The sequence below is a fragment of the Cinclus cinclus genome, chromosome 20, assembly GCF_963662255.1.
Source record: "Cinclus cinclus chromosome 20, bCinCin1.1, whole genome shotgun sequence".
Lineage (NCBI taxonomy): Eukaryota > Metazoa > Chordata > Aves > Passeriformes > Cinclidae > Cinclus > Cinclus cinclus.
In genome coordinates, this window is record NC_085065.1 from 4,080,370 (window position 1) to 4,094,569 (window position 14,200).

General features: G+C 41.7%; 1 long non-coding RNA gene across 1 annotated transcript; it reads right to left on the bottom strand.

Moving 5' to 3' along the window:
* Positions 1–7,419: 7,419 nt before the first annotated feature.
* On the bottom strand, positions 7,420–10,538 carry LOC134051947 (uncharacterized). The gene is made up of 3 exons (XR_009933829.1): positions 10,334–10,538; positions 9,640–9,678; positions 7,420–7,572 (listed from the first exon to the last, which is right to left on the bottom strand). It is a non-coding gene; the product is annotated as an uncharacterized LOC134051947 (long non-coding RNA).
* Between the last annotated feature and the right edge of the window lie 3,662 nt (positions 10,539–14,200).

Genomic DNA, 14,200 nt, shown 5'->3' on the forward strand with positions numbered 1-14,200 from the left:
TACACAAGCCCTACCCTACAGACTACAGTCACTGCCCTAGGGCTGGTCAGTGCTAAGGATGACTTGAGAAGCTCAGCAACTCAACAACTTAATTAATTAATGTTGTTGGCAGGCTCCAGCATTCTAATGAATTTTTAACTTTCTACTAATCAGTTTCAAGGGACTATTTGTATTTTCCTCGTCACATCCCTAATAGCAATTTTCACTCAAATTGCCTTTATTTTACTTAATAAGGATGTGTTTTCCTCCCCAGAAAACACTTAGTAAGGAATTATTTGCAGGAATCAAATTGATTATTGATGGAAGCACAATTCTGCAAACTGACCTGTGACACATCATTCAATGCATTTCTTGTCACATACTGATATAGACCTCTCCAGAAATTATTTTATTTGCAAGTTTGGGGCCAGTGATGGTCTTCCTGCATGACCTTTGGGCTTGAGCTTTTTGTGTGTGTTTTATTTTCTGCAGCTTTTAAGAGAAACGTTGCTCAATATAAAGGTAACTTTCTGAATTTCAAAGCAGGGAGCTTTGGATCCCTCTCAGGTTGGCCAAGCTTTGAAGGCAGCATCATGAATTGAGTTTGTGTCAGTATGACAACACCCCAAGTACAGAAACCAGTAGCCCACAACCTCAGAGGCTTTTATTCTAATAGCCCTTGTAGAACAAAATGTGTTCTGTAATGTCACATGATTTATGCATTCTCATTCTTTGATTTCTGCTCCATTTTGATTAAAGAACAAAGCAAATACGGGTAAAAAGATGCTGTCTATAACTAACACCAGTAACAGTCTTCAATTTCTTCCACAGATAACATTTTTCATTCCGTTTATCAACTTTTTTTTGAAAATCAGACACCTGTGATTCTGTTCAGTCTTTACACAAACCCAGACATGTAAATGCAGCTGAAAATCTCACTCCATTATGAATTTTCTTCCTTTGTAAGAAAAGACTGAAAGGCTATTTTCCCCCAATAAAAGAACTGCAGTAATTGCAGAGGCAGGGTTTTAGTATACAAGAGGGGAAGAAAAACATCACTCACAGCTGTAACTGAATAAACCAAGATTAGGATGGATGGAAGCAGCAAAGGAAAGATGATCACTGGACAGGCAAAAGACATAATTTTGTATCTATTAATATTTTTTCTTCCAATTCCCAATACAGAATTGTAAACACAAAACTCATCCTCTTTGAGAACACCTGGAGTCACCTCACCATTAAATACATCAATATTGTCCTGCAGTTTGGAACTCACTTTTGCCATTTTACACCACAATGATCTGATGTCAAACAGTAATCAAAATTTTAAACAAGTGAATTTAAAACACCTACTAAGTATCCTCACAAACTTTTTTTCCTCTTAGTTTTGTTTTTTGTTTTTTTTTAATTAGGAAGGCATGAGGCAGAATAGGCAAATGAAAAAAAAAAGTTCTCAAAATCAGCATTCTGGAAGCTCATAATTTTAAGTTAAACCCCTAATATCCTGTTTCTAATGCTCATTAGGCTTTAAATTTGTCACCAAAAGTATTATTTGCCTAAGATCCCAGAATAACTTGACATAATCATCTGAATAGCTGGATCAGCTTTTTCCTCAGTGCTTTTATGCACGCCTCCAAGGTGAAAAGGTGTTTCATGTCACAGATCAGTGTTTAGCCCACAGTTCAATCCCAAGCTTGCAGTGCTAGTGTCATTTCCTGGGCTTGCCACTGGCTGCCAGCCCCACAGCACCTCCCTGGTGTGACTGAGAACAAACCACATGAAAGAAATGACAAGAATAAAAACACCCAATCAAAGGTATCACCCTTCTGAGGGTGTATTCAGGTGAGTCCCTGTCTCCAGGTTATCACATGGACTCACAACGTGTCTTAGAGGCCGTGAGGACACTGGGAAAGGGGAGAGCAGCAGCAGCAGCTGTGGGAGCTGCAACACGAGCCCAGGCCCCGTTCCACCCCAGAGCCACCGTTCCCCTGAACAGCCTGGCAGCCCTGCACAGCCTGGGAATGGGGTCTGACAGGAACATGTGCACATCCACTAGAGCATTTCTAGACTTCTGTCAGAGCTCCTCTTCTGGCTATGGCTTTTGGAAGCTGTCCTAAAAAAGAAGAAAAACTACCTTATTCCTACATTTCCTGTATTTATTTATAATTCATCAATCTTGAAATAAAGTTATGCAAGTCTTAATCCTATGACCAGACTTTTAAAAAAAAAGATGATTTAGGACTATTTTAGACAGAGGGAGACAGCAGCTCTATGAATTACAGGAACAGTTATTTTTTTATACATGTTCAAAAAACACACCTGCACCTGTCTTAATATATAGCAAAGTTCACAATGAAAGCACAACCCAGTGAGGTATTTTTGCTCAAATCTTATCATATCTGCAAGCCCACACGAAACACTGAATCAGGATGCTACAGACAATTATAATTTTCACCTATGAGAATTATCTACTGCAATCTATATTTTCATTTGCCCTTCTGGAAAAGAAAAAGAAAGACAAGTCACCGGGATACATTAAATATGTTGCACTCTATTATCTCCAAGTACTTTTATCTAATTTGGAATTTAAACCAGCACAAGAATTATCAGAGCTGTTCTGTAGAGACTCACTTTAAGTCATCCCAGATCAACAGCTGAATTACAAGCTAAACACTTAAACACTTACCATACTTAAAGCCAGGTTGAGTTTATCCTATGATGGAATTTTTAAATTAAAAAAAATCCTACTACAATAGGATTTTATTTTTTACCTCTGAAGACAGCACTTCTTAAGTGTAACTGTGTTCATTTGAAAAACAGGTCATGTCAAAGACTGCTTTGAAATGATTATTTAGACAAAGCTTACAAACACTGATGGAATTCTCCTGCTGAAATGTCTTCTGATGTCTGCACCAAGGTTGACCAAACAAGAAGGAGCATACAGAAGGGGAAAGATATTTGTGCAGAGAACCAGGAAGAGCAAGGATGAGATTTAACAGATATTCCAAGGATGTGGAGATGAAGAACGGGTATACACACTAACTTCAGAAAAGAATAGCCTATCTTGAAAAAACCATTACTTCTTTAGTTAGATTTAAAATATCGAACCCAAACATTTTTTTAGGAAAGCATATGCAGTTTGTCACTTAACCTGACAGAAGCCAAAGAACCAATGTAATTAAGTTAAATAGCAACACATGTCTGTACAAGTGACCCTGATTTTTAACTGTCTCTGCTTACTGCATGCACACTTAGTGAAGTATTTTTGTTACTATAGACAGGAGATGTTTACCAACATACAACAGTAACCACATAAAAATTTTACTTAATACAGAGTCTGTGGTCAGCTCACTTCAGACCATATCCTCTCTTAAAGCCAGAGAAAGAAAGGTCTTTGAGATACATCTTAAAACATCTCCATGTGCACACACTGTTAACCTAGCACAGACACAGCTATTCAAATCAGAAATTGTCTGTAGCTATATTAAGTTGCCCCCTTAATGTATTTCAAGGGTTCCCATACTGTCAGGTCACAGATCTTAAAAGCCATGGATCAGGACTTTGACTACTACAATAAGAGTGAAAAAAAACCCCAAAAAACCCCAGAAAACAGCAATGCAAGATGAAACCATTCTTGATCCTATGTTTTATGAAACAACATTTCAAAATTCTGTAAGACACCCAGGTTCTCAGAAGGCCAAGACTCTAGAGTAACCTGATCCAAACCTGAAGTCAGCCCTGCTTGGAGCAGGGTGGATGAGATGACCTTCAGAGGTCCCTTTCAATCCATGTTAGTTTAAGATTTCATGAAATCAACTGGAGAGCGGGTCTGTGTGTGTACACACACAAACACTTGCCCTCTTTGTTTCTAGATACCCTGGGCAGTCTCTGGATACAGCTCCACTGAACACTGCATACAGAGCATGATTACACACAGCACTGAGTAGAGCAGACTGATTTTGGCATCTTAAATACACACCAGCTTTACATTTATGCACAAGAACTACAGAAAGAAGTATTGCTCTATTGCTCTAAGTGGTCTGCTGAAGATGTAACTTCTCTCACTTATCAGGCCTACTTGACCTTAGAAATGTTCAATTTATCTGTTGAATCCTCAGCATTGTGAAACCACAATCCTCACTGCCAGGGCTCTGAGTGCTCCAGTGGTGAGGAATCTCTCTGGAATTATAAATGAAATTAATCCCTTCTGCTGAGGCAGGGGAAAAGAGAGGAAGCAGGCTTGTCCTGGCACAGGACACTCAAACCACAAACAGTGCTCAGGTTCACCATTGCTCTTTGACCCACATTTCATTTACACATCTCAAACTGAAACCCCACTTCTCCTACCTCTGGAGTTCCTCCTTTGATGCATTCTCCTTCCTGCTATCCACTGATCAGTATTTCCAGCAGTGACTCATGAGAACATGCTTAACACGACACACAGCTGAAACTTGCTTGGGGTGTCTTTGATTTAGAAGCCCAAACAACTCCTCACTAGCAGAGACAGGACATGAAAGCCTCTTGCAAAAGTAGCAACAAGCATCATCACACCGATGATAGTATTTCATACTATCAAATCAGAAAAATGATCATGGCTTATTATTTCAGATTTATTTCAATTTCAGCACAAGATAAAACCCTTGATGATCTACTAAGCCTGAAGAATTCAGAATAAACCAGGTTCCTGCATCTCTGATATATTCTTAAATAATGTGACTCAGTGCAGCATTCCTCTTGACTGTCTGATCAAGACTTGTAACCATTCAGAGTAAGGAAAGAGCCAGAGAATTAAACAGCAATTTGAAATGGCAAGAAAACAGGGCACTGAAACACTGTTTCTTTAAGTACCCTGTTCCAGTACCTCACCTCAGTTCTACTCCCCTCTCCAGTGAGTCTGTGATGATCTGCAAAACTCCTTATATCACCAAGAAATCTGCAAGAGCTATTTCAATTTTCCCTCCTCTTTTGTAGGTGTTTTTTACTACAAAAGTAAATCACAATATAGGCCAGACTACCTTTCCCCAGCAAGACACACGAAGTTTTCAGGTGACACTACATTATGTGAGCTAAAAGCACAGTTGGTATTATTGTGATTTTAGAAAACAGCTTCTTGTGAAGGCAAAGTAATGGAAGATTAAGTTGGCACTATGAAAACCAGTGCACAGTAACTCCAATTCTTTAACTAATGGTTTGAAATTTAACTTCAATACAGAAGAGCCCTTATTGGAATGAAGTTTCCTGTTTTATGTATGTAAATACTCACATTTCAAAAGATTTGACAGATCCACAGTTCTAAGGAAACCAACTGGCACAGTAAGTCCACTTTACAAACACAAAACAAAACCAAAAGTCAGTGTTTTTTATAGCTACTATTTGTCTTCCACTATAAATCTCTACAGAAAATTTTCTCATTTAACATTACAGGTTTATGCCCTACGTATTCAGTACTGCAAACAGCACAACTTATGGTGCTGTTTAAAGGATTTCTCCTAAATGTACATTTTAATGTACCATGGGAATTAGAGGGTAAGTAATTCTTATGGGTTTAGTTCTGACATCTGAACATAGTCAAAATCCACAATTCCCACAGCCCCACAGGAGCAGAAAGCCTATCTTGGCCATTTTGACTAAAGCAGAGCCACTGCTCATCACATTCATCAGAAGAAAGAATCTTGTTTCAGAATCATTTCCATTCACCGTTCTGCTAACTTTACTGGAAAATAACAATGATAATATTCTGCTCTAAACAAGTCAGATATTCAAAAGCATATGCCCATGTAGCAACCCAAATACATTATCTGTCACACGAGGACATTACAAAAGAAAATGTTAAGAAGTTTACTTTCTCTTGATTTTTCTTCAGCATGAAGTGCCAGTGTAATGGGAGGTTTGGGATGAATGGTACTATATTCCAGTACTACGAAAAAGAATAATCATTGTCCCACTAATTTACATAGTGAGTGCAACTCAACATACCAGGTACTGGCAGTATTATTCTACCTGAATAAGAGTAAGTCATTAAATAATATAAATATTTGCAGTGTGCATTTAAAAAAGCACAAGAACGAGTTTGAAGTGGCTGAGAATGTGGCATAGTTGTGGGTTCCTCTGATCTTGAAGATTTTGGAGGGAAATGTAACGGAAGGCTAAGTCTTCTTCCCTTCTCACTGTAATGACACCAACAATCAAAAATCTAAGAGCACTGGAAGACACTTCATTGACAGTAAGTGTCACCAGTCACACTTCTTCCGTGAGCCAAATTGAGTTATTTACATGAGTCAATGTTTGGTAGTCAAAGAAAAATTTCAAAGGTGCAGAGCAAAGAGAGAACACAAATACAGAGGAAGTGGCATTTTCATTTTGATGAAGTCTCAAAAAACTGCTCTCTCAACTTTTTTTTTTTTTAAAGATCTATCTGTGCAACATTTAGGAAAAAAATCTACTGTTCATAAAGCAACATTGACTTTGGATACTTCATCAAGATAAAACTTCAGAGCAACAGCATTTTCTTACAGCCAGTGAAACAGCTCATTTAAAAAAACTGAACGCAGAGTATAATGATCTAATTAGGGGAATTTCTCCCCACAGAGAGGCTGTTCTAGTGTAAGTTGGTGGGAAAGCCCAGCCAGCTTGAATACTGTAAGACCAAGACCCGAAAGTTTATGCAAGTGTGTGGTTAAAGAAAAAAACAGTTAAAAGCACAAAACTGAAGTTTCTGTGCTTCTGACAACTGTACACTGAATAACCTGAATGCTGTACTAACCTCAGCTTCTCGGTTCAAAACCTTTCCAGGATTACTCACACCTGGTAACTACAAAACAGATTCAGAACCGCCAACACCGTTCTGCAGAACTTCAGTTAAAGATCTCCACTTACTTCATCTCTGTTACAGAAGAAAATAATTAAGATGCATCACATATCAGCTCATGGATCAGCTTTTGTACTATCAAAAGCCAAAGCAAGATATCAAATGCTTCAAGCACAAAAGATTTTAGATAAGCACTGAAGGAGCTGATCTCAATTACTCATTTTTTCAAAGGCACCAACACAATGCAATCTACAGTCCAGCATTTTTACCTATCATTTTTCAGGGCACCAATCAACTGCACAAATGCCTTCCAATATATAGGATATGTCAGATTTGTTCCCTAAAGAAAAGCATTCCAAGAAACACATTCAGATGGAAGCACAAATGATGCTGCAACTGACACTAGAATACTGTTTCTGTCATAACCCTTTTGAGGTTTAAATAAAATGTAAGGAACTCAGTCATTAAGAAAACCTGCAAAAAGTTACTAAATTCTGACTAAGTTTAGCAATACCAAGAGCACTTTGGCTTGTCCTTTTTTGCTGCACCTCAAAGAACTCTGTTCATACTCTCCCAGGGAAATAATCCACTCCACACACTTTATTAACATAACACAGTAAAACTTCGGGTAATTAAGTTTAATGTGCTGTTCAACACAACATGGAATTTCACACAACTTACAGTAATTCTTTACAGCTCACAATAATCTCATAGCAAAATCAAAATGGAGAAAAAACTGCCCCTGAATTGTTATGCAAGAGCTTGATTTTCTTCTTGCTGCTTACCTGAAAAATAACACAATAATAACAGTTACAATATTACATTCAAATACCTAAACATGAAATAAGTTTGTATTGTTTCACTATATCTAGGGAAGTGCATTCCCTTAATACAATCTTCTAGCTTGGAAATAAGAGGAAATATCACAAAAAGTGCATTTGTGCTTTTCTGTGTGCAATACACAAGAGACCAACATTTTACGTTTTATGATACATAAACAGAGGTTTCACTACTGTGAAATACAGACCAACGTTCAGCATTACAATATAATATTTGTCTGAAACTAACCACTCAATTGTCTGTGAGGAAAAGCTGTGTTACAGTCCCTTTGAAGTCCCATTAGTGAAACAACCACAGACTGTGGTTTTTCAGGGGTGGGGGGGGTGGTTGTTTTTGTTTTTTTTTTCTTTTTTCTTTAATTAAAAACAAACTACAAACACTAAACATGAAATACAGTACATACAGAATCTTTCAGGCCAATTAAAAACTGCAACTAGTCAAAACAAGGCACTGAAAACTGATTTGTCTGGAGAGCACAGGAAGCTGTCCTACCAAGTAGGTTGTATCTATCAGGCTTTTTTCCCCTCTTTTTCTTTTGAATTTAACTTCTACTTTCCTGCTTGCTAAGAAACTTCTCAGCTGTTCACCTTTGTCATGGTAAGTGTTCAGTATTGACAGCTTGCTGGACCTTCTCTTGAGATTATTTATTTGCTTTCCAAGGGAACTGCACTTTACAACTGCCTTGCCTGGCAGTAATCACATGGCTTTTCAGAGAACACATTACTCAAGAGGAAGAGAAGTTCAGCAATATAGAGTCTTGCAAATTCCCACAGATGAGGAAAGCTGTGTAGCAAAAATCATTACAAAAGGTGCTGTCAAGTGCCATTTTAGGAGAGACAGGGACAAGCTGAAGCCTCCACAAAGTTGGGACTTCCCAGCTCAACATTTGTTACTGACTGACACCAACTCATCCTACTGCAAGCTTCAGTCTTCTCTCTGAACTGCTGTGACACTTCTGAGTACCTGTTTTGTATTTGTATTCTGTTGCATTTTTACTGAATTGAGGGGGGGGAGAAAAGATACAGTCCATAATGAAATCCCAACAAAGTCAGTTCACAGAATCACAGAATGGTTTGGGTTTGAAGGGACCTTAAAGATGATCTTGTTCCAACCCTTTGGAATGGCTCTATCATGAGAATCTGTCCTATTAAAACAGGTAAAGGAATTTTTGAATTCCTATTGTTCAACTACCACAACACTGAATCTCAAATTCCCCAAAGCTTCCTCAAAAAACCCTGTTCAACTTTTCTGACTCATCACTTTTTGATGTTACAGCAAATAACATATATTTTTAAAGTACTGTTTATTATTTGCTTTGACAGCTTAGCAATTGTTATATGTAAGCCAGAAAAAGAATTTCCAATTACCTTGGTTAATTTCCAAACGTTAAAGTTGGATGCTAATAACAGAAGCAGCATTGGAGAAGGACTGATTATCTTCAGAAACCTTACTGGATGTGGGTTGGTAACCCTTCCATTTGGCTTTGCCCTGCTAATGCCCCTTTAAATCAGAATTTCTGTACCTTCTTTCCTTCCTGTTATATCAACCTGCCAACTCCTCACAATAGCCACAACTCAGAAAGCCATTCTATTTCACCTGGCAAGAATCTTGAAGTCACTCGACATCTCATGTTGATTGTTTTTCTATCAACTTAATTATCTACAACTGCTGAAAGCCAATGTCAATCAGGCTCCAAAACCAAGCCAGAAACCAAACATTAAGCTACCAATGAAGCTGAATTTAAGTGTTCTTCCTCCACTGTCTTTGATGTGTGCAGTTCCTCAATAGCTAGTGTCTAGCCAACCTAAAACTAGACTCAAGGGTAAAAAGCCTAGAATACAAGAGCTGCTTTATGATTATTAATTCTGAATGTGCTAATAAAGCATCTACAATAAGACCTTGCTCTCCTCCTGATCCTTACAAGCACAGAATGAAGAGACATACTTGGTAAAGCCTGAAACAACAACAGGAAAATATGACAGCCAAGAGTGTGCAAAGCAAGAAATACCCACCTGCATCACCTCCCTTCAATAGGAAGTGCAGTACCACACCTTTGAAAACAAGAAAGAAGTATACATTAACATAAGCACTGTTCCTTTCTGAAGAAAACTCACTGTTTTCTATTTGCCCAGATTTCTAGAAACATTGAATTAGCAATTGAGTTTGGTCTTACTTTTAAGATGCAAGTTCAGCTACCAAGAGGACTTAGGGCAAGTGACCTGACCCCTGTATGGACACCCCACAGGCAGTAAGAACCTCAGAGACATCAGCACTCTACCTCACTGCTCTGGGAACAAAAGACAAACCCACTGATGTGGTGTTCAGACACTGAAACACAAATCATTTTCCTCACAGTGAAGTTACACAACTACTCCTGGTAGGTAAATATTCCCTGGAATAACACAGCATGCCCTAGGATGCCTGTCTCAATAAACTTATTTTTTACTCTCTTTATCCTCAGGCAGCTGTTGCTCCTTAGCCCTGTACAATTAGCACTGTGTACGTATCTGATCATTTGTCCAGCATTTGACATACTTGGTGGGATTTAGAACCATCATACTGATATCATGACACTATTCCAAAGCCTCAATGCTTTACCTTTTAGGACAACAAAGTTGTCTTCATACCAAACAATTTTTCACAATATTTCTCGCATCTCAGAAGGCTGAAGTAAGCAATCGGTTAAACACAAACCCTCTGTCTCACCTGTATCAAATCAGTCCCAGGAATTCAGTAACTGCTGCACTCCAAACTAAAATTATAATGCCAGAGAAAAATGCTATTTTGAAGAAAGTACTTGAATTTTCCAGCTTCATCAGCACTGGTATTTATTTGCTCTTGACCTAGCTTCCAAGGATTCTTCTCTGCCATAGAAATGCTTTCTGAACCCCAACTTGTTCACCTACCAAAATCAGAAGTAAGAACAATTAGGAAAGTCACAAGGAAAACTACAGTGGATGATGAGAACCAGACAAACATGGTACTTGACATACCTCACCACACTGGTGAGGGATTTGGACACATCATGCAATGCCAATGCTATGGTCTCTGTGTCTCCCTGGACACAGTAAAATATACAGCTTTTTAAAGGTCAGAAAACTAAGACATGGACAAATTATTCAGTAGGACTGTTGTGGATAATCAAAACCTAAAAAAGTAATGGACAAGCATACCTATTGGAGGCTCCTCTGATCTCAACTGGGAACACCCCAGTTACTGAAGACACTGCAGTAACAGACACCAGCAGTCCTTGGTGGGGTGGCCTTGCTGAGCACGGTGCTGTTTTTAGATAGTTCAACACATCACTTGGTGTGCAACATCATTTGGTCAACAATGAAACACCTTTCTTTTGAGAAAGGTTAAAGTACATGCAGTTGCCCTTGCCTGGACACTGCAGTACTGTAAAAGCCTAACTGCTGATGGGGACACAAGTAAAGCACTGGCTATCTTCCTGTTCACCATGAGCCCTGCTCACAATTAAGGAAGGCAGTCACTGGGTTCACTGCTTGTACTCTTAGGTATTTTACAGATTTTCCAGTATCTCTTTCAGATTCTTGCCTCAGAAGGACTGGACCCTCGATTATGTAGCAAGATGCTTTTAGATAATGAAGCAGAGCATGAAAGAGTTCCTAATAAATTAAATTAACGTGATAATAAAATCAACTCAATATACTTTCAAATGAGAAACATGCAAAAAGCCACAGCATCACTAACATGTCATCTGTTCTTGTGAACATGCAGTCCCCTGGCATCTCTTGCTCCTCTTTCACAGTTACAATTCTCACATCTCTGAATCCAGAACAAGCAGATTCTTTAGGCAGCTGGTCATCAACATCATACCTGCAAATACAACCCAAGCTGTTAACTGAAACACTTCTGCAAAAAATTTTTACCTCTGTTTCATTTGCAATAGCGTCATGTGTCAGCTATACAAACAAGAAAACAAAGACAGAAAAGCTTCTATGAAAGATTCAAAATCTTCAATTTAACTAACATTAACTGCATAATTTCCTTTCTGTATGTAACTTTTATTTCATTATTTTTAAACATCAGCTACAGTCTACACTCAGTGATACCAAGAAAAATATTTCATCCACCCTTGCCAAGTAACAAGAAGACAGTACTAACGTTCTGCTGCTGTTAAAGGAGCGCTGGCTGATAATGCTCTTTCTTCCTTTGCAGTGATCCTTCTCACATCCTCAGAGAGGGGATAGAGCAGACCTCTTAACAGGTCATAGCTACCATATCTAGAATTAAAAAGACACAACCAGTATCAACATTCAGAATGATTCACTTGGTATTAGCAAACAGAGGAGTATCATGACAATCTACTCACATGTCCAGTAAAAGCTCTGTGACTTCTGTGCCGTTTCTCAAATCCAACTTCTCCTTAAGTGTCAGCCGCTGGTCAATGTTATTTCCCACATAAATATTTGTTTCCCCCCTTCTTCTATCAAGACGTTGCTTTCTCTTTTTCTTTTCCAGAAAAGACAACACTGGGGGGCCTTCCACACCTCTTTGCTGGCAGGGACATGGCGAGCCTGGAATTAAAGGAGAGGCTTTATTGAGAGGCAGCTCGGAACAGGTGGGACCTCAAAGCCCTGAGCAAGCACAGCGAGGACTGATGGCCGAACACCTCTGGCTCCTCCACTGCAGCCCCGCACCGACGGCTCCCGACCCGTGCCCACCCGCTCGGGTCTTCCCCCTCTTGGCGTCTCTCCCAGGCAGCACCGGCTGAGAAGGGGGCCGCTTCCAGTCGGAACTCGGTGAAGGGCTGCGGGACAGCTCCTCACACGGCTCCCGAGGGGAGAGAGGGGGCCATGCCCGCCTCACGCCGCTCCTGGGACACAAACATACATTTCCACCTCATGCCACTCCTGAGGGGACACTAGCCCCTCTCGCCGCTCCTGAAGCAGCGCCTGAAAGGAGGGCAGGGACCATGCCCGCCTCACACGGCTCCCGAGGGGGCAGGAGGGGCCATGCCCGCCTCACACCGCTGCTGGGACAGACACACAGACACAGATTCCCACATTCCCGCCTCATGCCACTTCTTAGGGAACACCAGCCCCTCTCCCCGCTCCTGAGGGAGGACAAGCGCACCTCACACCGCCTGAGAAGGGACAAGCCCTCACAGCGCCCTGCGGGCTACGCCCTTTCCCCCCACGCTGCCCCGGGCGGCTCTGTCGGTCTCTCTGTCGGGGTCTCTCGCTGTCTCTGTCGGGGTCTCTCTGTCGGGGTCTCTCTGTCGGGGTCTCTCACTGTCTCTGTCGCGGTCTCTCTGTCGGGGTCTCTCTGTCGCGGTCTCTCTGTCGCGGTCTCTCTGTCGCGGTCTCTCACTGTCGCGGTCTCTCACTGTCTCTGTCGGGGTCTCTCTGTCGGCGTCTCTCTGTCGCGGTCTCTCTGTCGCTGTCTCTCTGTCGGGGTCTCTCTGTCGCTGTCTCTCTGTCGGGGTCTCTCACTGTCTCTGTCGCGGTCTCTCTGTCGGGGTCTCTCTGTCGCGGTCTCTCACTGTCTCTGTCGCGGTCTCTCTGTCGCGGTCTCTCTGTGGCGGTCTCTCTGTGGCGGTCTCTCACTGTCTCTGTCGGGGTCTCTCTGTCGGGGTCTCTCTGTCGGGGTCTCTCACTGTCTCTGTCGCGGTCTCTCTGTCGGGGTCTCTCTGTCGGGGTCTCTCTGTCGGGGTCTCTCTGTCGCGGTCTCTCACTGTCTCTGTCGCGGTCTCTCTGTCGCTGTCTCTCTGTCGGGGTCTCTCTGTCGCTGTCTCTCTGTCGGGGTCTCTCACTGTCTCTGTCGCGGTCTCTCTGTCGCGGTCTCTCTGTCGCGGTCTCTCTGTCGCGGTCTCTCACTGTCTCTGTCGCGGTCTCTCTGTCGCGGTCTCTCTGTCGCGGTCTCTCTGTCGCGGTCTCTCACTGTCTCTGTCGCGGTCTCTCTGTCGCGGTCTCTCTGTCGCGGTCTCTCACTGTCTCTGTCGCGGTCTCTCTGTCGCTGTCTCTCTGTCGGGGTCTCTCTGTCGCTGTCTCTCTGTCGGGGTCTCTCACTGTCTCTGTCGCGGTCTCTCTGTCGCGGTCTCTCTGTCGCGGTCTCTCTGTCGCGGTCTCTCACTGTCTCTGTCGCGGTCTCTCTGTCGCGGTCTCTCTGTCGCGGTCTCTCTGTCGCGGTCTCTCTGTCGCGGTCTCTCTGTCGCGGTCTCTCTGTCGCCCCCTCAGCCGCCACAGCGCCCCAGGCACACAAGGGGACGCGAGGCCTGCGGCGCGCGCTGATGGCGCGGGGATCACGTGAGGGCGGGAGGGGCTCGGTTTTGAGGAAAAAGATAAAAAGATAAAAAGATAAAAAGATGAAAAGATGAAAAGATGAGTTTTGGGTGTTAAAGAGCGGCGATGGCTCCGAACGTGTCCTGAGAGAGCACCGGTGGCGCTCACCTAAAAACTGCTCTCAGCCCTTCGCTGAAGCCCAGAGGAAGAATTAACTCAGCATGTTTTGTTTTTCTTTAAAAATGTTTAATTAATAACAAATTTCAATTACGTGTGTTACGCGCAATAAAATAAAATAAAATAAAAACCTACTGTTTTCCCAAGC